Genomic DNA, 26,605 nt, shown 5'->3' on the forward strand with positions numbered 1-26,605 from the left:
TTCTTTCAAAAAGACGGATTCAAATTGAGCCCAAGTTTCAGGTATTTTATTTGCCTCCTTTAAAGTTCGCCACCATTTATACGCCTTTGGTCCCAAAGTTAAACTGGCCTCCAGCGCTTGGAGATGTAGTGGAGTATTTTTAAGTTGGTGTAAATCTTCCCATTTTTGGAGAAAATTAAAGATAGTGTCTTTATTTCTATCTTTTTCCTCCCCGTGAAACTGAGGGGGTTTCATATCTTTTAGAACTGGATTATCCCTCAACTTATGGTGGGGTTCCTTAGGATCTCGCATAGTCACATCTAAATCTTTCGAAGAAGATGGGATATCTGAGGTTTCTATCTTATTTTTATCCCTTTCTAGTAATAAAGTTAATTGAGATTTTATTTCAGTGAGTGTTTGAGTTAAAGATTCAATTTGAATCCCCTGTGCCTGCACACGAGCAGTTAGATCATCAAATTGTTCTCGCGTGGCAAAGAATTCTTCCCACTATTCTTCTTGCATTTCCGTTTCATGGGGATCTACCATAGGGTAGTCCCCAGAACTAGAACCTTCCATTACTCCCTCTTTCCCTTTTTCTGCCATTAATACACTAGAATTGGAAAGCAAAGATAAGAAATTTGCGTACAAAGTAAAGTACTTCCCTGGTTATAATGACAAGGCAACTGTTGCTGGTTTTATTAATAAGCCCGAAGAGTAAGGGATAATTTATCTTCCTGAACTGAGCCGGTCATGCTGGAAATGAAGCTTATTGGCAGAAACGGCTAGTAAGGAGGGGACTAAATATACCCCTTCTTAATGGTCACGTGAACCATCAGTACGTCTTCTATGTATGAGACAAGTCCGACTGACTTCAATCGGCTGGTGACGGGTTTGATTGTCGTTCTATTACTACTCTTCGAAAACAATCGTGTATGACGTGTGACATGTGGGGTACCGTCTCACGCTGTATGTTTCCCTGCGGCTAGTTATAACGGATGACAGGTGACGTGTCCATCTTCACGGCAGTCCCATGTAACATAGGGAGTACCGTCAAGTCGCCTGACCCGTAAAATAAAGGATACCGTCAAATCGCCTTAGTCGCCTGACCCTCACGCTGTAAGACGCCGAAAAAAAACTTCGTGAGAAAGTGACGAAATCAGGACCCGCTAGCTGAAACAGGACCCAATGGCTCCAACAGAACGCGATAGCGGCTCTGATACCAATGTTGTAGTCAAGATGGCGATTCAATGAAGAAACTGATATGATGAGGAGAACAGAAGACCACAGTGTCCGATTCTTAACAGGGGCACGAGATACGTTTTTCCTCCCAGTCTTGCCTAGTTAATTGCTAGCAACTCTCATCGTGATCCGATTGCCAGCCGTCACTTCTTGGTGAGTCCTGCTATTCCTGGACTCTCTTTAATTCTAGGCTCCCCTAAACCCCGTTCGGGCGCCCAAGGCCCTCGGACGGTTATCCCTCGTGCCTGTTCCCCGTAATTTACCTTATTAATATAACATCAGTCTTCTCCAGAATCCCCAGTGGAGGAGAACGATCACCTTACTATCAATGGCCTATAAGGCACTGGCAAAGATGATTGGTAGGCTACTACGCCCCGTGCTTCCAAATATCATCCATGACACACAGACAGGCTTTGTCCAGGATAGAAGTATCTTAGACAATGTATTCACCTTCTTTGAGGTGACAAAGTGGGTTCAGCACAGTGGACAGAGACTGGCCGTACTACTCTTGGATTTCGAGAAAGCTTATGATAGACTGGACTGGGATTTCTTGGAGGGCACAATGGTGAGGTTGGGTTTCCCCCAAGCTTGGATTCGCAGGGTCTCCGCACTTTACAGATTGGCCACCAACACGGTTCTCATAGGTGGTAGGCCCTCAGGTGGAGTTTCGACTGGAGAGATCGGTCTAGCAAGGCTACCCCCTAGCCCTGTACATGTTCCTACTCTTTGCAGAGGCGATGTCTCACTTCCTCAGGTCACGTGTGAGCGGATTACGCGGCCTCCGACTCCCCATGAGAGAAGAGTGAGTTGTTGACTCAAAGTATGCAGATGATACAGCACTCTACATAGAGGACGATGAGTTGATGCTGGAGAGAGTGAGACTGGCTCTTGAGGTGTTCTGTTCTCTGCAGCGGGAGCGAAAATCAACTGGCGAAAGTCGGTTGGTTTCCTCACACACCCGGACTCTAGTACAGAGTGGGGTATCCACTTGGGATTTAGATGGGTGTGAGCAGAGGGCAAACCGTCCGTTACATAGGGTTCCATGTGGGACTCAACATACACCCAGCAGTTTCTTCCAGTCCTCCATTCTATTCGGAGGAAGCTGACCTACTGAAGCATGGCTCGCCTGTCACTAGCAGGCCGAGCCCTGGTGGTTAACCAGATCCTCCTAGCGACAGCCTAGTACATCGCCTCATGTTGGTGCTTCTCCTCGTCCTACGTAGTGCAACTTCGCCGCCTAGTGCGGAATTTCCTTTGGTCCAGGTCAGACGGCTTCAGGGGCTCTAGGGCCAAGGTGGCATGGGCAACCATCATACGACATTGGTCAGAGGGAGACCTAAGGATCATAGACCTAAGGTATCAGAGTATGGCCGTCTTGGGCAAGCTAGTTGTCCGCGGCCTCACACCAAGAGGGCAAACATGGAACGTCCTATTGCAAGAGGGTCTTCACGACTGTAGACCGAGGCTTGGCGGTGAGTGGAGGCCGTCCCTAAGATGGATCTTCACATCAGCCCAAATCACCCCGCCCAGATCACCTTTCTTACATAGCTTGCTCCGCGTGTGGCAAGGCCTCCATAAGGCCCTAATCCGGAGCCCCAGAGGCAGCCAGGAGGAGATGGATCGTAAGCCGGTGATCTAGAACCCCCAGATCAAAGATCAGAAAGAGGCACAAATTGACGAGCGCCTCCACATCCAGTTGGGTGGTTGGGAGACCGGCCTAACTCATACCATCAGGACATGGCGGGAGGTGTACAGGATGGTGGACAAGCAGGTGCAACGAGTAACAGGCTACCAGAGAGGAGTGGAGTTGATGAGAAGGGAGATAGATGTAGCAATACCTTAGCAGTGGCTTGTTCCCCCGAGACGAGAGCCGATAGAGCCCGAGGAGGTATGGCCGCTAGGTTTTCACCAACAAGCATCTCCCTACAGGTGGCAGGTAGAGTGGGTGGCGCTCCACCTGGAACCCTCTTCACCGTACGGGAGGGGGGCGTCTGTCCCTTAACAAAGGGCAGCAAGATGAGAGGATAGCTATCCTTTCATGGAGGAGGATCTGGGTGATTGGCCTTCAGGGGAAGACATGGCGGTTGGACCCTTTTATCTTTTGGCAGGAGCTCAAGGAGTAGCACCTCTGGATCTGGGAGGGCAAGCCACTTAATGAGTTGGAGTGGGACCCGGGAGAGTGGCTATGGCCGGCCACAGCGATCGCCAAGAAGCCACCGAGATTCTTGGAGAATACATTGCCAGGATTGGCAGACACGTACTTATGTAGGAGGATATGGATTGGGCGCTATCATGTAGCAGGCATTGGGTGAAGTACAACATCACGGAGCCTTTCCAACGGACCTTCTGGCGCCGCCTATGGGATAGTTGGAGGCCGAGGGTATCGTATTTCTTATGGATGATGGCACATGGAAGCTTGGCAGTGGAAAGTTGGCTCGCCTAGATGCAGAAGGAGGGAGGTTGTATGCGTTGCACACAGCAGCCTCTAGAAACACCAAAGCACTGCCTTTGGTCATGTGAGACGGCACAGCTCGTGTGGAGAGGTGCATGCCGCATCCTTCGCCGTATAGCACCCAGCCTTGGATATATCTCATGGGGACCTTTTTGCTTACAAGCCATCAGCCAGGGCCACTACCTTTTGTATGAGGCCGCGATACAGGACACAATATTCATTATCAAGGTAGGGTCGTGCGCAATGGTCGGTTTGGAGGCTCTATCCATCCGCCAGGTACTGGAGCCCACAGCAGATCGCTCTGAGGTATGGGAGATCATAGGGAGTCTTACTAGTTGGCATATTTGAAAAGCGCAGTGTCAGGAGGCTTTCAGCGGAGAGAGACTTTCAGTACAAGTGACCTTAGCAAAGATCTGGACCTCCATCATCCACTCCCTCTGCAGCCGATGGGATCAGGTGCAAGAAGAATCCGGGGCTCGACAAGAGCTCCGATGTCATTTCATGCGCACTTGGGGCAGCCAGGACCTGTTTTTCGTGATGCAGACAGGCAGCCCCAGATGGCGATATACCCCCTCTCCATGGCTTCTTGCCCCATCCCCCTAGACTGCCTTGAGAGGCTTGTATACATGATGTACTTGTGACTTTCATCAGCTCCAGCTAGTCTGTTAAGCATGAGTACTCCGTTATAATCAGTTTTTCTGAGTAATATACTCAGCCACATTTTACATGCAAAAAAAAAAAACCATACCTTCCGTGTAGCATCATTGATAAAGGTAACAAAGTATTTCTTTCCCCCTAAAGATAAACCTGGCATCTGACATACATCGGAATGTACTAACTCTAGAGGAGAAGATTTCAGCGAAAGCGACTTCTTATGAGATGTTTGTGCATGTTTACCATAAATACAATGATCACAATGCTCAAAATCAGCATAACGAAGACAAGGCAAGTGACTTTCATCACCTCCAACTAGTCTGTTAAGCATGAGCACTCCGTTCTAATCAGATTTTCTGAGTAATATAATCAGCCACATTTTACTTGCAAAAAAAAAAAAACTCCATACCTTCCGTGTAGCATCATTGACAAAGGAGACAAAGTATTTCTTTCCCCCTAAAGATAACCCTGGCATCTGACATGCATCGGAATGTACTAACTCTAGAGGAGAAGATTTCAACGAAAGAGACTTCTTATGAGACGTTTGTGCATGTTTACCATAAACACAATGATCACAATGCTCAAAATCAGCATAACGAAGACAAGGCAAGTAACCCAAATGAGAAAGCACTTTCATTCCAATTTGACTCATGTGTCCCAACCGGCCATGCCACAAAGAAACACTTGGCTGCTCGGTCATGGCAACAACATGATCCCTTACAACCTTTGGCAATCACTCTAGATCCCTTATAGATCTTCCATTTCCTATCTCCAAAGGTGGTATGAAATCCATCATCATCTAGCTGCCCTGTGCTAATCAAGCTCTTCTTATGGTGAGGTACATGCCGTACATGCTGAAGTGTGAAGACAAAGCCATGCTGAAACTGCAACTACACATTGCCAATACCTGCAATGTCATATGCATAGTTGTCCCCAAGATAGACAACACCATCTCGACCCCCTATATAGTCAGAGAACCACTCATGATGAGGGGTGACATGAAAGGAAGCACCTGAATCTAGGATCCAAGTATGCATGTCATCATCCATATCTGCAAGTAAAGCATATGTACTAAAGTGTGAAGAGACAAAGAATACATCATTCCCACTGTCACTGTCATGAGTGACTACATTCACCTCTTTAATTTTGACACTAGTCTTCTTAGGCTGCCTCTCTTTCTTCTGTTCCTTGCTATCATCTGTCTTATTGCCCTTTCCTTTCTCTTTCTTCCATTTGTAGCAATCACGTTTAAAGTGACCCTTCTTGCCACAATGATGACATTCAACATCCTTACCACATGATTTACCACGTCCCTTGCTATCAGATTTGCCTTTCTGCCGATTCATTTCTTCCATGAGTAGAGCACTCTCTACATCAGCATACAGAAGGATCGCATTAGAATTGCTCATAGCAGTCCTAAATATAACCCAACTCTCTGGCAGAGTGCAAAGCAAGAACGTACCCTTAAATTCTTCATCAATCATAAACTTCAAGGCAACCAGCTTGCTGAAAAAGGAGTTTAACTCACTTAAGTGAGTAGACATTGCTGTACTCTCTTTCATACGCAAATCCATAAGCTTTTTCAACCAATAAACTTTGCTTGCGGCACTCTTCTGTGCATACAATTCTTCTAGTCGAGTCCAAATAGCATAGGCAGAATCCAAACCTTCAATGTTAAACAGCAAGGGTCAGAAATCGATAGCTCAAAGGTTGAGCATGCAAGCTCATTAACTCATCCCAATCTTCCTGTTCCATATCTGCGGGCTTTGCCCCTTTGGTCTAAATTGGCTTTGCCTGCTTCTTCTGCAATAGGATATTATAGCACTGTTTTTGCTAGACCACAAAGTTATGTGCTTCTTCAAGCTTCTTAATGTACATGAGATTACTGCTGTAACTGCTACCAACCATGATTTTCAGCCCAAATGTGACCAAAAAATTCAGCAAATGCAGGCCCAAACTATCACACAAGTGACCAAGGTACAAACAAGTACCAACCAGCAATAAATGACCACGTTAAAGCAAAAATTTCAGATCTGCTGATAAATTTTCAGAAGCACTAAACCTTGTGCTACAGCACTCCACAACTGATTACAGCTGTTTCAAGGGCAAATACATCACATTACATGAGAAGTCCCAAATTTTAGCTGCAATTTCTGTTGTACATGCACCCACGGGCACAAAACTTGACACGTAGGTCAAAAGCCCCAAAATTTTTGTGTTCCAAGCATCAACCATGTATCTGCACTGTCTCTAACATGCATAGAATAGGCCAATTTTGGCAAAATAGAGCAATTTCAGCAAAACCCCCAAATTTTCCAAGTGCTAGATGTCCAAATTGCATGGAATTAAACCCGCATGTACATGAAATGATCAAATGGTACACAAATTTCGCCCAAACAGCAAAATCCCCAAATTGCATAGGGTCCAATGTGCATCAATGTCGAGAAATTGGGTAAATTTCAGCCCAATTCTTGCATGTACATGAAAAGCCCCAAATGTCGGAGGTAAAATGTCGCAAATCCCTGCAATTTCTGAGACAAATATCACTGTTTTGTCTTGCCCGCATCAAACCTCGACAAATCCCCAAATTTCTTGGATTTGGTGTGCACAAATTTCAATGAAATTGAAAAAATTTCACTCAAATGTGAAAATCCCCAAAATTCCCAGACAAATGTACACCGATTTTGCAATTTCTGAGTCAGATTGTCTAGTTCTACATTAAGGTCCCCAAATTTGGGAAAAGCCCTAAATTTTCGGGCTCAAAGTTGCACAAATCTGAGTTTTGTGCCTCCAGTGCATGACCTCTGGTTAGAGAGAGGATTTTCAAACACAAAATTTGAAGAAAATAATGGTTTTTGCAAAGAAAAGGAAAAAATGGAACACGAAGTGACGGATCCGTTGACCCATTAGGTCTGACAGCGCCGCCTGGTCTGGCCACGTGGCTCCTGTTGACAACCCCATCTGTTAGCTGTGCGCCGCGTCAATGCCCCGCTGGTCCCGTTACCACACAGCAACCATGACACTGCCCAACACGTTGCGCCTATGCCTACTCTTCAACAACAATTGTCGCCTGAACCGTTGAGAATCTTCGCCTGGCGCCACATGATTTGCAACCCGTTGCACCTCCAACTCTACTGTCCAACTCCTGCACGACTGCTAGAGCATTCAACACTTGTGCTCTGATACCAGTTTGTTATGACAAAGAGCACGAGAATCGAGACATGCAATGCTTTCTCACAACAGAGACAGAGAGAGAGAGAGAGAGAGAGAGAGTGCAGAGTAGAGAGGAGAGTGAGCACGACTTGTTGGGTATAATGACGAGTGTACCTCTTTAGAATTTTTAGATAGATATATATATATTAAAGTACAAATGTGCTAAGGGTATGTTCACACCCATGCATATATAAAAGGCAGGATGACCCTTTATTCCCAACAATTGGCATAGAGTACACTCCATTGTATTCATACTTATTCTCTTCGGTGCCAGGTATGTCTACCATTTCAGATTCTGTAAATGATGATTTCCCTTCTCCTGTTGGTATGGATAGTTTTCATAATAAAGAATACATGCAAAACGATTTTTGGTTTATGAGTAATGAGGAACATAGATATTTCTTTATGAACTCAAGACTAGGTAAGCAATTGAAACAAAAAACCGAGTACTCCTTCCCCTTCATTTCCTTCAAACAATTTTGTTTTCAAAGGTCAAAATGAAGTAGATGCATCTTCATTATCATCATTTCAATTTAATGCATTTAATGGACAAAAGGAACCCACATCATTTCCCACATTTACACCTATCACAAATCCATTTAATCTCCATTCCATTCCACCCTCTTATTCTACTGCCACATCCTTTCAGCCTACATTAAGTGCACTACATGTTGGATCTCATGTAAGATCACACATGTTTTCATTCACCACATTGGGGGATTCTTCAAACTTAGGCACAGTTGTTAGGACCTCATATTTTCTTCAGCCAGGTGATGTTCCATCTTTTCTTCACACTTTCGCAATCATTGCCAAATTCTCCACTATAGGGACTCCTACGTCCTCTGACAATTAGGTCACATTGGTTCTTAACAAGCTGCCGTGTAAATACTTCAATTTTGTGTAGCAAGTGGTTTCTTTGCCCAATTTATCCATATTCTATGAATTTAAGTGTCAGCTATTACATTATGCACGGTTGTTCTATCAATTTCATATGAATAATCCCTCGGAGGGGGCTCTTGTTGCTCATTCTCAAAAGGGGCAGCAAGGGAAGGGTAAACAAAATCAAACTTCAAATTAAAATCAAAATCAAGTAGGGGAATCACAAGGAAACTCTGAGTCTCAACTCAAACCTAGGTGGCAAAATGTACCTAAGAAGAATAGGTTTTGTCAACATTGTCAAAAGGTTGGTCATTTTGACGATGAGTGCCGATCAAAGGCAAGAGACACAACACCAAAACCCAAGTCATAAACCCCTACCCCTCAATCGGACAACCCCCATTAGGGGAGGCAGGGTAATGGCAAGGGGTAGTGGAAAGGTCAGACTCACACTGCCACCGGTCAGCCATCTCAGTCGTCAAGGTTCTCAACTCCAAAGGGCTTGTCTTATTGGTTTGCAAAGGCCCACATCGTCTTCGTAGAGACATCCGCTGCGAGTCTCGTCCACATCTGTGAGTTGTCTCCCAATGAGGTTACCGCAAAGACCCACTCATCATAACCAAGCATATCAATATTTGTTTCGATTGTGCATAGTGGAGCTACACATCACATGACTCCTATAGAGGGCATCTTCCGTACCCGAGCCCCTACAGCTGGGCAGGTCCACGTAGGAAACAACTCCTCGGTCAAGATCCAGGCTCAAGGTTGCGTCAATTTTACCACTGACAATGGTCCGGATTTAGCTTCGCTAGACAATGTATACTATGTCTCTCAACTTGGGGTAAACTTGTTATCTGTTCCGCAACTTTGCCGGTTAGAGCGAGCAGTTTTCTTTACAACTACCATAGAGGAGGTCCTTGACTCTCAGATTGGTTTAGTAATTGCTCGTGGTGAGGCATAGCCTAATGGCCTATACCACATGACCCATTTTCTTACCAAGCCAATTGCCCAGGGATCCATGTTCCATAGCTTCCGAGCATTAGTCACATCTAGAGAGCCTACGAACAATGAGTTTCTTTGGCATTTTTGCCTAGGCCATCTTAGCTATGACTCTCTTTATGAGTTATCTCGTCGTGAGATGGTTGAGGGCCTTCTTCGCCTGAAGCTAGCTTGAGATGTTTATAAAGCATATAAGCTCGAGAAGCAACACGGTACCCCATTTCCTCAGCAATCTATATATAGAGCTAAGACGCCTCTTAGATTGATTCACATTGATATTTGTGGACCAACATCCACTACCGCCTTGAACAGCGTTTTGTACTTATTTTTGATACTGGATGATCACTCGAGATACATGTGGGTGTACTTCCTCAAGCATAAGTTCGATGCTTTCACATATTTCGTTGCTTGGGTACTGCTAGTTCATAACCAGACAGGTCATCGTATTGGTTGCATGATAGTGGTGGTGAGTTCATCTCCCACGAGTTTTTCAAGTTTCTATAGTAGCACGACATCTCTTGCTAGCTCACCTCCACCAACTCCCTTTCTTAGAATGGCTTCGTAGAGTGTAGGAACTGGACTGTCATGGAAATGGCATGCTCTATGCTGTTCGCAGCAAAGCTCCCTCAGCACCTTTGGGTTGAGGCTGCTAACACTGCGGTGTACATCCTCAACCAATGCTTGACTACAGCTCTTCCTCAGAAGACCCCGTACAACACATTCTTTGGCTCTCGGCCTGTCATATCCCACTTTAGAGTCTTGGAGTGTTGTGTATACACACACATGCCTGATGATAAAACAGGAAAGCTCACTCCCTGAGCTCATCTCCTTATCTTTGTCGGATATTTCTTCAAAGTGAAGGCCTACCGTTTGTTCGATCCTTAGACAAACAAGGTGATTGTTAGGAGCGACATTACCTTTGGTGAGAGGAATATCATACAGTCCTCTACACTAGATTCCGATCCGACTTGTGCTTCCACATCATTGGAGATTGTGCCTACTGAGCCTGGTCTACTATCCACTCCTGACCTACTTACGGATTCTTCAGCTCCCAGGCCCCCTCGACAGAACCTTTTACCTTGTTGGTACCAGCAGACCATGTGGAATTCCGGGATCTTACCACCCGATTCCAGTCTAGAGGGACCTAGAAGATCTACCCCGGCTTACACCTCAAGCATCATTTGTGTCGCTGTTTACAACTGATTACAAAGCATATTTCTGAGCCGGATACATGGCAAAAGGCTCTTTAGCACACTCAATGGCGAGAGGCTATGGAGAAGGAGCTAGAGCGTATTGTCAGAAATGAGACTTAGACATTGGTGGATCGTTCGAGTCACAAGAAAGTCATCGCGACAAAGTGGATTTTTATGACCAAGCAAAAGGTTGATAGAACTTTAGACAAATACAAGGCTTGCCTTATTGTGCAAGGGTTTCGATAGAAACATGGCATTGATTATGAGGAGACCTTTCCACCTATTGCACGATTGACATCTTTTCGGTTATTACTCGCGCTAGCGGCTCACCATAGTTGGCCGATACATCAGATGGATGTCAAGAGTTCCTTCTTGAATGGTTATCTGGAGAAGGAAGTCTATGTGGAGCAGCCACCAAGATTTCCTTCTATAAACCCGAGAGTTAAGATATTCAACTTGGAGAAAGTTGTTTATGGGCGAAGAAAGTTTATGTGGAGCAGCCACCAGGATTTCCTTCTACAAAACCGAGGGATACGATATTCGACTTGGAGAAAGCTATTTATGGAATAAAGCAAGCACCTTGGTCTTGGTTCCATAGGATGGATGAGTTCTTACAGACTCACGGATACCATTCTACCCCTTATGACCCGAACTTATATGTTCGAACTACTACGAAGGGGATCAACTACATCCTATTGTACGTTGATGACTTACTCATCACAAGCTCAGATTCTACAACCATAGTGAAAATCAAGGCAAAGCTTAGTGCTACATTTGAGATGATAGACCTTCGTTAGTTGCCTTACTTCTTGGGCATGGAGGTAGTTCGATCTCAGGGTTGTATTTTGTGTCACAGCAGAAGTAGGCACTTCAGCTCGTGAAACAGTTCACTACCGATCAAACAAGGTCAGTGGCCATGCATCTTGATCCTACTGTCCACTTGTCGAAGGATACTCTAGGTCAGCCCTTCAATGCGCATACCTATAAATCTGTTGTAGGGAAACTTCTTTGGTTACTTCATATTAGGCCAAACTTAGCTTATTCAATCAGCATTCTCAGTCAATATTTCACAATACCTAGGATGTCACATTGGATTGTATGTCTTCATGTGTTGTGTTATTTACGGTGTACTTATTCTTATGGCCTCACTTATGGTTCTGGTTTATGTTTGCAAGGGTATGTTAAGAACACCGCTAGGGTTTGCACTGAGGACACACACAGAGTGTACAACCACGACAGAAACACAAAGACACAAACACAGACACAGAGGGCAAAACTCAAACCCTAAACGCAAAACTCAAAACTCAAACACAAACAGAAGAAGGGAGAGAGAGAACACAACTCTGAAGTGAATGAATGCTGTAAATGAATGTAACAGTGTACAGTGTGCTCAAGGGCAGAGCAATGTCGGAGTGTGACGTCCACCGAAAACGGATCCCAAGTCTGTGACCACCAGTCGGAGTGTAGGAGTGCTGAATAGTGAATGGCAGCAAGCTGATCACCAAAACGCAGCAGTTTGAACGCTAGAAACTGGTAAACACAGCAGTGTACCACTCATCAGGGGCTGGAAACTGTGCACAGTCTGATGTAAACAGCAGGCTGAAACAGTGTCTGAGAGTGTCAGGCCTGCAATGCTCAAAACGCAGGCTGGCTGACCCTGGAGATGAGGGACAGCAGGAGGGGACAATTTGGAGCAGTCGCCAGCAGCTGAGAGCTATCGCTTATAGCAATGGACAGGCTGAAGATGATGTGGCTGCAATCGATGATAGAGCTAGACAGCAGATGGAGGCAGGCTCCAGCCTGGAAACTGGGCGCCAATAGCAGCAAAAGGGTGTGTCGGCTTGTGTAACCTGCAAACCAGGATAATTGCTAAATGGGGACAGCCAGTCTATTTATAGATGTGGAAGGGTGCCCCAAAAATTAGGGTTTCCACTAAACTTTCTCGAACTGCTCCCTGTTTTAGGGTTTCAACTGAACTCTCTCAAATCGCTCCCCGTTTTAGGGTTTTACTCTAAAAGAGCATTTTTAGTGTGTTTTGGGGTAGTTTAAGAGGCTAATCAACAAGTAATGCATATTTTAGCTCAACACCCCCTCTCAGGCCCAAAACTGAGCCGAAAGGTTAGGCCAGCCATGGTGATGTTTATGTATCCCAAGGCGGACGTCCCACCCCAAAGCAACCACGGCATCGGACAAAGGGTGCACGTTGGCTGCCCAATGGCCTACCAAGACTACAAAGGTGATGGTTATCTTACCAAGGGAATCCAAGTAGTCACCCCAGAGAGGACAAGGCATCGCACAAAGGGTGCACATCGGCTGCCCATTGGCCTACCAAGTCCTACAAAGGCAGATGGAACCACATTGAACTTTGTGTGATTTTTTTTCCATTTTTTTATTTTTTTAAATAAGTATGGTAAATTTTATGGTATACGGCCGATTGAGTAATAGTGACCCAGAAGACGGGAGTAGGGAGGGTACACCCAACACATCACAAAACAGTACAAGCTAACCCATCCACTCAGGGTGTCGATGACGAGGAAAAGTAGGTGGAGGTATCCATGTGATGAAGAAGGATGGTGGTGTGGTAACAACAGCCACCGGTGGAAACAGCTGAGGATCCGCTCAAGTGGTGCTCTGCACAATGAGATGCAAAGTATACTACATGCTGAAGAATGCTCATGTAGCAGGTGTCACTTGGACAGTGTCCCTCATGGGAAAATTGTTCACTTTCCCAAGCACCCTAGTACAAAGATGATGAAATCATGCAACGCAAAGGGTAAGATACAACAGAGAGAAGAAGCCGATGTCAAAGACAAAGTGCTGAAGCCTGTAGAATACCAAGAAGGGTAGGAACCCCCTCTTAACCTCGATGTAGATGCCGAAGAAGGAAGAGGAGCCTAATGTCGGTCTTCATGTGGTGCCGAGAACCATAAGAAATGAAAAGGAGGAGAAAGCATCCTAGTTGGAAGAGCAAGGTAGAAGTCACTGCCATGATAGCATCAAGAGAGATGCTGCACGATCCGCCTCGAGAGGGGAAGCCTCAATATTGGTAGAAGATCAAAACTCTAAGGATAATGAAACAATGAAGAAATGGCGCGCATCCCAAGTCTCGAGCCCAGGTAGGACTGGGCAAGCCTACATGTTAGCCCTACACTGAAAACAAAACTTGCAAAGGAAACCAAAGTCTGCAATCACAAAGGTTAGTAGTGAGATGCTCCAAAAACTAAACTAAACTAAAATGAAAAGCAAACTGAAGGAACAAGTGCAAAGATGCAAATGGGTATGTGTGTGTGAGTAAATGCAGCGGAAGACTTAAAATGTAGAGACAAAAATCCTATGGGCCCAACTCTAAGAGTGAGAAAAATGAATACTAGACTGACCTAGGGTATCCGAAAGGACCTAGAGACGTGCTAGTCTAAGACGGTAGCCACCACCGCGTATGTCCAGTAGTAGGGCTCTGCCAAGGGAACGTCTGATGAGGTGGAAAGGCAAGTGAGATAGATGCATGAAGTGCAACGGGATTGAAACCTACAGACCATTCAACCAGTCCCTCGAGGGTAGTGAAAGAGATGGGCTGTTGAGACTGTACTGGAGCCACATGTCCAACAGCAACAACAGGTGCTAAAGAAGCAGATGAAGCAGGAGCGGAAGGCGTAGCCCCACTGGACTGTGGAGTCGCAGCGGTCTGCTGAGGCTTTTTAGGTGGAAGACCTTGGGCCTTGGAGTGAAACTCCTCGTCCACATGGCCTGCTCTCTGCCAGTGTGTGCAAAACTGGTTTTTCTTAGGGAGTTGCTGCCAAATAGATCTTGATTCTTTGGTTCCATCTGAGGAAGAGGAGTCACCCTTTGATTGGCTTGCCTTCACATCTAGCGAGTTCTTGCCACTAGTGGTTGTCCCTCTCGAAGAAGAGGCAACCAACCCCCTCTGCTCTGAATAAGGCTGTGATGAGGATTTTTTTGTGGACTTGATCATACAGCCTCGCGTAACGCAAGAACAACTGGCACTCAAACTCGTAGAAGGTTGGCAATCTAGGTTGGGAGATGATGTGTTGAATGAAATTGAAGTACTTGTCGGGCAACTTATTCAAGAAGAATGTAACCTAATCGTCATCTCACTTTAGAGAGCCAATAGTGGCCAACTCAGCAAGTAACCGCCTATAGTCAGCCAGCTTGACTTTCAGATCATCCCCATCCTTAAGAGAGAACTCTTGAAGCTCAAAGTCGAGATTGATGCGCCGAGTACGATCACGAGCCGCATAGTGGTCGAGAGGGTGACTCCAACCCTCGGACGCGAGCAAGAAGTGCTGTAACCGAGAGTGAAACTCAGGAAGCAATCCCTGCATCAACTCAACATTGGCTGTAGCATTGCGGATTCTCCATTGACGGATGTAGTCAGAGTGAGCTAGTCGAGGGTCCGGCATAGGCTCTAGACCAATGACGAGGTCCCAAAGACCCTGAGACTCAAGCACTTGTTGCATGAAATTCAACCAAGTAGTGAAATTTGACCCGTTAAAACGCATCTTATCCGTGAAGGCATTCTTGGCCGTTGCAACAGGAGTGGTAGTGCTCGGAGATGGATAGTGTGAAAAAGTGTAGTGGGGGTAGAATGGGGGGAGTGGAGTACACTTGGGAATGGGCCCCAGAGTGCCCATCAAGCATACGGGTAGTGTGCAAGGTGGATCCATAGGTAGAGATGGGCTGACTAGGCATGGGCATGGTAGCCACATGAGGAACCCAAGGAGGTGGGATGGAAACACTGGGAGCAGAAGATGGAAATCCCTGCGTAGGTGTAACCCAAGGAGAGTGTGAAGACGCACCATAAGCTGAGGATGGAAACCCCTGCATATGAGTGGTCATGGGAGATGTGAAGCTGGGGATAGTGAGGGCAATGCCCATCACAGTCGACCCAGGAGTTATGGGTGTGCTCATTTTCTGAAAGGTGAGAGGCACGGTGTTAAAGGGTGGCATTCCCCCTAACGAAGTACCATGGTGCAAAGACGTAGAGAATGGGATGGAGAAGGAAAAGGTGCTAGGAGCGGAGATGGTAGATCCAACCCCTAGGGTGTGTGAAGCAAATGTGGAGTGTAATCCAAGATTTTGGAAAGATGATGAGAGATGATCAAGGTGTGATATAGAAGACGGTGGGATGGGAGAGAAGTGAGAAGTATGTGTGATATGCTGAAATGAAACAGAAGCTCTAGATGTACCTGAATTTCGTCTGCTTCCTGAGCCCCCTCTATTGAAGTTCACCTACGCAAAGCCATCCGGATCCTCTACCTCAAAAGAAGAAACAGGCGAGGGTTTTGATTCATGCAACACAAAAGAATTGTACCAACCTGACATTGAACCTGGCTGACATGATGAAGATGGATCGCCAGACGTTCTGAATGCCGTATGTCCTCCATGATCGGAGAGGTGGCCAGCCTCACCAACCAGTCCGGATGTGGTAGCAAAACTGGTAGGAGGGGTGTAAACATCACCGTACTTGTTGCGATAGTACTCGTCAAAGTCCTCCTCTGTCATGTTAGTGAAAACTGATAGGAACTGGAGAAGAAGGTATCAGGGACATTGTGATTCGGTTACGAGTCGTATTGTGTGCCTCGCACAAAGACTAGCTCTCAACAATATCCGCAGGATACTCTTTATAAGAGCACCGGATCTGATACCATGTTAAGAAGACTGCTAGGGTTTGCTCTGAGGACACACAGAGTGTACGACCACGACAAAAACACAAAGACACAGACACAGACACAGAGGGCAAAACTCAAATCCTAAACGCAAAACTCAAAACTCAAACACATACAGAAGAAGGGAGAGAGAGAACGCGACTCTGAAGTGAATGAGTGTTGTAAATGAATGTAAGAGTGTACAATGTGCTCAAGGGCAGAGCAATGTCAGAGTGTGGCATCCACCGAAGACGGATCCCAAGTCTGTGACCACCAGCAGAGTGTAGGAGTGCTGAATAGTGAATGGCAGCAGGCTGGTCACCAAAACGCAGCAGTCTGGAGGCTGGAAACTGGTGAACGCAGCAGTGTACCATTGATCAGGGGCTGGAAACTGTGCACAGTCTGCTATAAACAGCAGGCTGAAACAGTGTCTCAGAGTGTCAGGGCCTGCAATGCTGAAAACGCAGGCTGGCTAACCTTGGAGATGATGGATAGCAGGCTGAACAGCAGTCTGAGATAGTTTGGAGCAGTCGCCAGCAGCTGAGAGCTGTCGCCAGCAGCAATGGACAGGCTGAAGATGATGTGGCTGCAGTCGATGATGGCTAGACAGCAGATGGAGGCAAGCTGCAGGCTGGAAACTGGGCGCCAACAGCAGCAGAGGGTGTGTGGGCTGATGTAACCTGCAAAACAAGGATGATTGCTGAATGGGGGCAGCCTGTCTTTTTATAGATGTGGAAGGGCGCCTCAAAAATTAGGGTTTTCACTAAACTTTCTCGAACCGCTTCCCGTTTTAGGGTTTCCACTGAACTCTCTCGAACTGCTCCCCATTTTAGGGTTTTACTCTAAAAGAGCATTTTTAGTGTGTTTGGGGGCTGTTTAAGAGGCTAATCAGCAAGTAATGCATATTTTCGCTCAACAGGGCACACTGATTCTGATTGGCAGGAGATCCTAACACCTGGCATTCCCATGGTGGCTACCTCTTTACCTTGGGCAGGACTCCCATTTCTTGGTCCAGCGATAAGCAAGAGACAGTGGCTTCAGCCCAAGCATCTCTCACCTAGTCTTCGCTCTCACATCGCACGAGCTCCTACCAGCGCGCCATTGCTCTATCGCCCCCGACATCTCCAGTGCGCCCCCCGCTATCCGATGGCATGCGCCGCCAACTCCCCGCCATCCCCCCCCCCCCGCCTTCTGTGTCGCCTGTCCCCCGTCTCCCCCCAGCGAAACCCCCCTCCGTCTCCCCCCAGCGCGACCCCTCCCCCCCAACATGACCCCCCCCCCCCCCCCGTCAGTCCCTGCTCGACACCATGCCTTCTACCCGTCCCCCCCCCTTGCACACCTCGCCTCCCTTGCCACAAACACGCCACTGCTGCCCCCATCTAGAAACCTGTCCCCCCCCCCCAACCTGCTTGAACCTGCGACATGTCCTCCTGCCTGAGGATCTGGTTCCCCGCCCCTCCACAATCCCCCCCCCCCCCGCCTGCCTTTTCTCATACTGTGGCCCACGGCACTGCCCGATAGGCCTAACACAATCTTTCGCCTCGCTATGAACTGGACTGCAATAGTGTCCAACACCTCCCCCACCATGTAAACAAGCATTCCCCACCCCCCCCCCCTCTTCCTCGCCATCGACCCTCTTCCCCTCCAGTTGCTCCCTTCCTCTGCAGCAACATCCCCCCCCTCCTCTGACAACGCAGCAGCCTAAGTGGTAGGTCCTCAGTTGGGACGCGCAATGGAAACCTCTAGTCAAACACTAGCGCATTCTACGAGTGCCCCCCAGTCAAACACCTTGCGCATCATCCTCTCTGAGGAACAGCTCTTGGCTGTCTGGGCCACAGAGTTGGAGCTGAAAGAAACAGCGATCTTTGGTCAGGTCATTGGACATTCCCCATTGAGGGCCCAGCTGCAGGATTCGCTCCACTCCATGCTGTGCATTGGCACAGCGCAGATCTTGGAAGCAGTGCTCACGGGCCGAGGGATCTTCATGGTTTGACTCACCTCTGCGGACGCATCCCGTGAGTTGGTGGAGAGCTTGCCCTATGCTTTCACGAAGGGGGTCATCTACATGGTTCCCTGGTATAGCGGCTTCACAGTGGAGTCATTTGCGCTCCACAACAGTTTTCTCAGACATCCAATCACCCTACTTCTTCCCGGACTGGTGGTAGAATACCGCCAGTTAGTGGAGGACTTTGGAAAGCTTTTTGGCATAGTTCTCCCTGCTTCCTTCGCGGATGTAGTGACAGCTACAGGAGTCCCAAAGGTACGAGTGGCCATGAAAGACACAAAAAGCATACCAAAGTTCCTGGAGATTGAGGCTAGAAGTCACTCCTTTAGATAGCAAGTCATTGTGACTAGGCAACCAGTGCAGTGCCTGCACTGCCATGACTTTGGACATCAGGCAGCAGATTCTACGCATTTCAGGGCCAAGACGACTTCGGCGACGGGCCCACAGGTGGACGCTAACGGTTTCACACGGGTCCAGAGACGGCAGGGGGGGCTGCAACCAACGCCTCAGTCGCAGCCTCGACAGCAGGGCGCAGGATGGCGAGCGACGCCCCCTTAGCAGAGCACTCCGCAGCCCCCCCTGCCCGTCCCACTCGGCAAGACAGCAGTCCCCCACAACCACCACTCACGCCACAGACTACCCCACCTGAGATCCCACAGCCCCCACAGCCACCCTCCCCCACCTCCCAGGCTCCCCCCACTAACCCTGGCCCATAGTCCCCCCCCCTTCCAGGGCCACCAAGCTTCCCCCCCACACCCACCACATACATCCCACCATCCCTCGACCCTCTTCCCCCCCACCATCTCCCCTGTCGAGCACCCCCCTGATCCGCACCTATTTCAGGTAATCCCCCCCAGACCCACTCCCGCTCCTCCCACAGGAGGTGATGAGCCACACACGCCTACATCCTCATGGCACCAGCAGTCTTCCCCCTCCCACACAACCACCAGCTCATCGGCCCCTGCCGCCCATTGCACCTTCCCAAGACAGGCACGATTGTTGCCACAGGAGTTTTTCCATAGTGGCCCATGGTCCTACCTAAGAGTTGTGGAGGGCGGAGAGTTTCCACTACCCCTAGAGTTGGGGATCTTCGTGGTTCGCAAGTCAAGGAGGAGCAAGGTCCATCTACTAGCACCACCGGATGGACCAAACTACTCTTTCTTCTTTCAATCCTCTCACTCAAGGAATTGGACGACGACTTAGATAGAGGAGGAACTGAAGAGTCAGGTGGCAGACCGCATCTCCTAGTGGATGGGAGAAGAAGGACTAGCAATGTTTGCACAGCAATGGCCTGGTTGCATGATAGACATTAACTGGTGGGCTAGTGCCAAGGTCCCACACTTGAGCATTATCTTTCGAGCCCCTCCACAGTGGAGGGCTCCAAGGAATGTGATCGAGTGGCCCCTGGCACAAGCGGCCCATTTCTACCAATGTATGGAGTCATGACTCTCAGCATGGCTGGTAGATGCATTGATAGTACCACTTGGAGCATCTATCACCCCTATGGTCCGGCCAAGGGCCACCATGGAGGACTAGAGTTCACCGTCCAAACCTACGGCAAAGCATACCTGCATGCCCCATAGTTTCTCATCCTCATCAGCAACCTCCACACCGAATAGATATCTTTTCGGTTAGTCGCAAGTTTCCCCATGAGCTTATACCTTGCATCCTGGAATGTGAATAGTCTCCACTATAGTGGGGCACATGGTTCCAAGAAGTTGATTGTTCAGCAGGAGCTGCAGCCTGCCCTTGCCGGATGGATCGGCATTTTACGTCTACAGGAGCACAAGCTCACTCCCTCCCAAGCCCAGTGGGTAGGGAAGGTACTCCGAGGCAGCTCGCACACTTACTGGGAGCACGCCATAGGTACCCACGGCAAGAGCGGAGGCGTATGCACCTCTATTGGCCCGAGTCTCACCGCCTCTGTACGAGACCACAGAACGATAGTGGCAAGGAGGGCTCTATGGATCAGACTGGATATTAAGTACTCATGCCTTGGAGTCCTCAACGTCTATGCTCCTACAGAGGTTAGGGCACGCAGCAGGTTCTAAGTGGAGATCGCGGATGGACTCCCAGAGGTGGACTCTTGGATCGTTGGAGGAGACTTCAACAACCTGGAGGCTTTGGAGGACAAACAGGGCAGAGGCAGAAACTATCCGGGCATGACTAGGGAGAAGCAGGAGACATGGGAGATATTTCTATTGGCAGTAGATGCACGTGATGCCTGGAGAGACCCTGCCTTCCACAGGAGGGAGAGGTCGCTGGACTTCTCTTGGGGATATAGGCGGCTAGGTAGAGTCCTGCTAGAGCGGTTAGACAGGTTTTATATGGGAGAGTGGGGAGGCTCTCGTGGAGGCCAAATTGGGCAGTTGGCATGCACCACGTGTCTGATCATTGCTTGGTTCTCCTGACACTAGATCCCCCAGCATCTGCCGCAGACACGATCCTGTAGGATCCCTGACTCGATCTATAGGAGGAAGGAGGTGACAAGACAAATAAAGCAGCTCTGGACTAGGGAGTGGGGCAAGAGCGACCGGATCGCAAAGGAGGTTGCAGAGGTCCTAGCCGAATCGAGCAGAATCTGCCAAGAGGCAGCCATACAGGCCAGCAGTAGACTTGGGAGGAGAAGAGAGCGCTCCGGCAAGACCTTGCAGCCACGCAAAGATTACTACAGGAGGCACCAGGGGATCCCACCCTCCACACACAGGAGGTGCGAGCGCGAGCAACCATTGCTGGCCTAGAGGACAAGCGCTCTGAGTTTTCTTTCTGCACCTCAGCAGCTTTTTGCGCGCGGAAAGGAGACAAGATGTGCACGGAGTTTTTCTAGGTGCACCAGCCTCGCACCTCAGAAGAGCAGATACGCAACCTTCAAGATCAGTATGGGAGGACTCGTTCTAGCCCAGACGAGGTGATGGAGATTGCTACTTATTACTATAGACACCTTTTCCAACAGGAGACAGCCTCAGCTAGAGGACAGCAATATAGGCAGCAGGTCTGGAATCACATCCCTTCCCTTGTCACAAAGGAGATGGGATGCTCCCTCCTAGCCCCCTTCACATAGAAGAAACTAGAGGAGGCTTTCCATACACAAGACGGGCAGAAATGCCCAGGAGAGGATGGCCTCTCTAAGGCCTTCTTTACTACCTACTGGAAAAAGGTGAAGGACCCCCTATTGATGGCCTTCCAGGACATTTTCACTTCAGGACAGATGCCGAGGAGCCTTTCGGCAAGCCTTATCAGTCTTCTCCCCAAAGAGGAAGACCAATTGGAGCTTTCCCAGTGGAGACCGATCACCTTATTGTCAGTGGCCTATAAGGCACTAGCAAAGATAATTGGTAGGGGACTACGCCCCGTGCTGCCAGACATCATCCATGACACATAGACAGACTTTGTCTAGGATAGGAGTATCCTAGACAATGTATTCACCTTCTTTGAGGCGACAGACTGGGCTCAGCACAATGAGCAGAGACTGCCCATACTACTCTTGGATTTCGAGAAAGCTTATGACAAGGTGGACTGGGATTTCCTAGAGGGCACCATAGTGAGGTTGGGTTTCCCCCAGGCTTGGATTCGCAAGGTCGCCACACTTTACAGATCAGCTACTAGCAAGATTCTCATAGGTGGTAGGCAAGAGGAGGAGTTTCGGCTGGAAAGCTCGGTCCGGCAGGGCTGCCCCTTGGCCCCGTACATGTTCGTACTCTTTGCAAAGGCGATGTCTCACTTTTTCAGGTCCCGTGTGAGCAGATTACGCGGCCTCCTACTTGCCGTTAGATAGGAGACTGAGTTGCTAGACTCAAGAGTATGCAGATGATACAACACTCTACATAGAGGACGATGAGTTGATGCTGGAGAGAGTGAGGATGGCTCTTGAGGTATTCCGTTCCGCAGAGGGAGCGAAAATCAACTGGTGAAAGTCGGTCGGTTTCCTCACAGACCCCCAGGTCAAAGATCGGAAAGGGGCACAGATTGGCGAGCACCCCCACATCCAGTGGGCTGGTGGCTAGTTGGGAGGCCGGCCTGGCTCGTACCATCAAGACATGGCGGGAGGTGTATAGAATGGCCGACGAGGAGGTGCTGCATCAAGTATCAAGCTTCCAAAGAGGAGTGGAATTGAGAGGAACAGAGAGAGACGCAGGAATACCTCCGGAGTGGCTTGCTCCCCCAATACGAGTGCCGATAGAACCCAGGGAGGTATGGGCCGCCAGGTTTTCACCAGCAGGCATTCCCCTACAGGTAGCAGGTAAAGTGGGCGGCGCCCCACAAGGGACTTTCTTCACCGTTCAGGAGGGGGGCGTCTGGCCCTTGACAGAGGGCAGCAAGATGAGGGGATAGCTGCCCTTTCGTGGAGGAGGATTCGGATGGTGGGCCTTCAGGGGAAGACATGGCGACTAGACCCCTATGATTTTTGGAAGGAGCTCAGGGAGTGCCACCTTTGGATCTGGGAGGGCAAACCACTTGATGAGCTGGAGTGGGATCCAGGGGAGTGGCTATGGCCAACCACTGCAATCGCCAAGAAGCCCCCGAGGTTCCTGGAGTACAGTATCAGGATTGGGAAACACGTACTGATGCAGGAGGATATGGATTGGCCGCCGTCACGTAGCAGGCGCTGAGTGGAGCACAGCATCACGGAGCCGTTTCGACGTACCTTCTGGCACCGCCTAGGAGATAGCTGGAGGTTGACGAGGGTATCGCATTTCCTATGGCTAGTGGCACATGGAGGGTTGGCGGTGGAAAGCTGGTCTTCCCAGATACAGGAGGAGAGAGGACGTAAGCGTTGCACACAGCAGCCTCTGGAAACCCCAAAGCACTACCTTTGGTCATGTGAGGAGGCCCAGCTTGTGTGGAGAGGAGCATGTAGCATCCTTCGCCGTATAGCACCCAGCCTTGGATGTATCTCATGGGGAGCTTTCTGCTGGCAGGCAGTCAGCCAGGGTCGTCACCTTCTGTATGAGGCAGGGATGCAGGATACGATATTCATCATTGAGACAGGGTCGTGCGCAGTGGTCGATTTGGAGGCTCTACCCATCCGCCAGATACTGGAGCCCATAACAAACCGCTCTGAGGTATGGGAGATCATAGGGAGTCTTACTAGATGGCATATCTGGAAGGCGCGGTGTCAAGAGACTTTCGACGGAGAGAGACTTTCAACACAAGCGACCTTAGCAGAGCTCTGGACCTCCATCATCCACTCCCTCCGCAACCGTTGGGATCAGGTGTAGAGCGAGTCCGGGGCTCGTCACGAGCTTCGTGGTCATTTCATGCATACCTGGGGCGGCCAAAACCTGTTTTTCGTGATACATGCAGACAGCCCCAGATGGCGATACACCCCCCCTCCATGGCTTCTTACCCCCTTCCCCCCAGACCACCTTGAGAGGCTTGTATATATGATGTATTTGTGTTTCTACATCAGCTCTAGCTAGTCTGTTGAGCATGAGCACTCCTTTGTAATCAGTTTCTTTGAGTAATATAATCAGCCACATTTTATTTTCAAAAAAAAGAGACGGTGGCTTCTATGGCCGAGGCCAAGTATAGGGCTCTCTTCAATGGCACCACTGAGGCCATCTACCTGAGGATCTTACTGATGGCGCTTCACTTTCCTTATGACTCTCCACCATTGTCTATTGCAACAACCAAAGTGCCATTTCCCTTGCAGAGAATCGGATCATCACACCATAGACGTGGCATGTCAGAGTCCACTTTCACTTTTCCAAAGAGCAAGTTAAGCTAGGCACTATCCACCTAGAGTTTGTGCCTTCATCAAATAATTATGCAGACATTTTCACCAAAGCATTCAACTGGCCAGTTCTTCAATACCTTCTACCTAGGATCGGCTTGGATACACCCTCCCCTACTTCTTCAGATTGACGAGGAGAGGGTGCTTTCCTCTTGCTTTCCCTTCCAGTTTGAGAGGGGGACGGCTACTTCTTTTGATAGTGACATTGATTATGCTTACAATTTTTTCCATTCATTTATTATTTTGTATTGTACTTATGGATATTTATAACTTCATCTACACTGTCACGATGACATGATTGTAAAAGGATACTTGGGCAAGTGCACAATTTCCCTGCAAAAGGAACTGTCCAAGTGACACCATTCCATTGCATTTTGCGTGAGCATGGCATCTTGCATCTCCCTTTGCATTACCCCATGCATTGATATTCTGTTCATGTAAACATGTATCTGTGCACATTTATTCCTTTTTGGTCTTTTGGAGTGGTCAACTCTGAATCCACCATATTCGCGGCATTGCACATGGCAGTCTCCAAGGTAGTTTTCCCTAGCTTGCTTGCTTGCTTTACTTGTCTTGCTTGCTTCACATCTTTGCTATATTTGTGTCACCCATATCTTATCCATTTTCCTTTTTCATCGACACCCAATAATGGTAGGATAGTATACTTGTTTTGTGAAGGGCTTGGGTCTGGCTGACCATTCCTTATTACTCTCCTATTTGGGGAACGAATACTCAATAGGACGAAATCTGATTTGAAACCCTCACTTAATGTTAAACCTATCAAAACTACAAAGTCCTTTTTTTAAAAAAGTCCATAGCTAACTCCATTAACCTTTGCAGGACTTGGTAGGCCACTCGGCAGCCATCGTACACTCTTTGTGCAATGCCTTGGCCTCTCTCAGGTGATCACTTGGGCTCCCTTGGTAAGATAACCATCCCCTCTATATAGTCTTAGTAGGCCACTTGGCAACCGGCGCACACCCTTTGTTTGATCCTTTGGCTACTTTGGAGTGGGGCATCTTCGGGTAAAAGATTAATTTAAAAAAGGGCTTGGCTGGCCTACTTCTCATGGCACTGTTGTTGGGCCTAAGAGAGGGTGTTGAGCTAAAAATGCAATAGCTTCACTTAAACAGCCCCAAAACATGCTTAATTATGGAAGAAACCTTGTTTATTCAAGAGAAATGCGCTCCTAGGGAGTGTCTGTGTCCCATAAGTAGAAACCCACTTTGGAGGGCCCAAACCTTCTAATCTCGTTTTTACAAGTTTCAGGTGTTTTTAGGTTGCTGCCCACACCCCATTCGCGGAGGGCATCACGATCCAGGCTATCTGTTGGGAATAAAGGCCTCGTGCCTTTAAATGTGCTCGGGTGTGAACACACCCTTAGCACTTGTACTTACACATATATATTTATCTAAAAACCTAAAGGTATACTCTCGCCATTATACCTAAAAACGTGCTCTCTCTACTCTGCTCTATCTCACTCTCACTGCGTGTAACAATTGTCTGTCTCGATCTCCATGCCTAACCCGTCACTACAAACTAGTATCAAAGCCATTACGTCCTCCTAGAGCAGGAGTAGCAGGAGCTACAATTCCAGGCTGGAACTTCTTCACCGTTGACATAATACCAAAGATTCTTCGCAATCAACACATTCTTCATCATGAAGGACCATAGGGAATAGTTGTTACCATCCAACCTATCCTCCTTGGATACGTAAGTAAATACATCACCTCCCTAATAATTTGCCATGTAAATGATGCTAATCAAAGAGCAAAAGAGCAATGTCTCAAGCTGGACCAACCTGTAAATCTCAGAATTTCCAGAAATTGCAGCAAGTACTTTGCTGTAATTAGCAAATTGAAGCACACACTGTCAAAACTGTCTAAAATGCACGTTGTCCAAGATGCAATAAATGCTCAGCCGCACTAAAAATGCAAAAGACCCAAAATTTCTTGTCCCAAAGTGTACAAATTCAGTCTATTTCAGACTGTCATGGATATACGTGTGTCAATCACTAAGCTGACTGCAAAAGCCCCAAATGTCTGGCTCAAAATGCATACACGTGCTGAAACTGAGAATGCCTGCCCAGGCAAAAGCCCCTTCAAGAGAAATAAAATTTGATGAAAAAATAGATAATTTTCTGTTTACCTCTGATACTGATTGAGCAGAGCTAGACCAGGGGGTTGTTGGCGGACCTATGGTGGCAGCACAGTTGCTGGACCAGGCCAGCTGGTGGAGCAGGTCGCAGGTGGCTGGAGGCTGGGGCGACACTGCTCAGGCGGACTTGGCAGCTGGCCGGTGGTGCAAAGGCCAGACAAGCCGCATGAGACAGGCAGCAGGTCTGGAGCAGTCGGGCGGTGCCTGTCAGAGCTGCTGGAGCAGATCGCAAGCGGCTACTAGCGGGAAGGCGTGCACCAGGAGAGTAGGGCATTTCAGGCAGGGGGCTGCGCTGGAGAGAGGTAGTGCTGCTAGCTGACTGGCGGTGGGACAGAGGCCGGTGCTCTGACTAGCACCGCCTGCAGGATACGGACAGGGGGCAGCTGTCGTGCTGCAGGCCAGGTGAGAACTCCATCTGGTGACGATGGAACTGCTGACAAT

At 48.3% G+C, this 26,605-nt stretch overlaps 1 protein-coding gene across 2 annotated transcripts in view; it reads right to left on the reverse strand.

Annotated features, from left to right (window-relative positions):
- The window catches only part of LOC148010432 (uncharacterized), a 150,419-nt gene that overhangs the window by 57,215 nt on the left and 66,599 nt on the right, over positions 1–26,605 (reverse strand). The gene's annotated exons all lie outside the window — the stretch shown is intronic.

This window comes from Lygodium microphyllum, chromosome 29 (genome assembly GCF_053477565.2).
Source record: "Lygodium microphyllum isolate KBCC chromosome 29, Lygodium_microphyllum_v1.1.10, whole genome shotgun sequence".
Classification (NCBI taxonomy): Eukaryota; Viridiplantae; Streptophyta; class Polypodiopsida; order Schizaeales; family Lygodiaceae; genus Lygodium; species Lygodium microphyllum.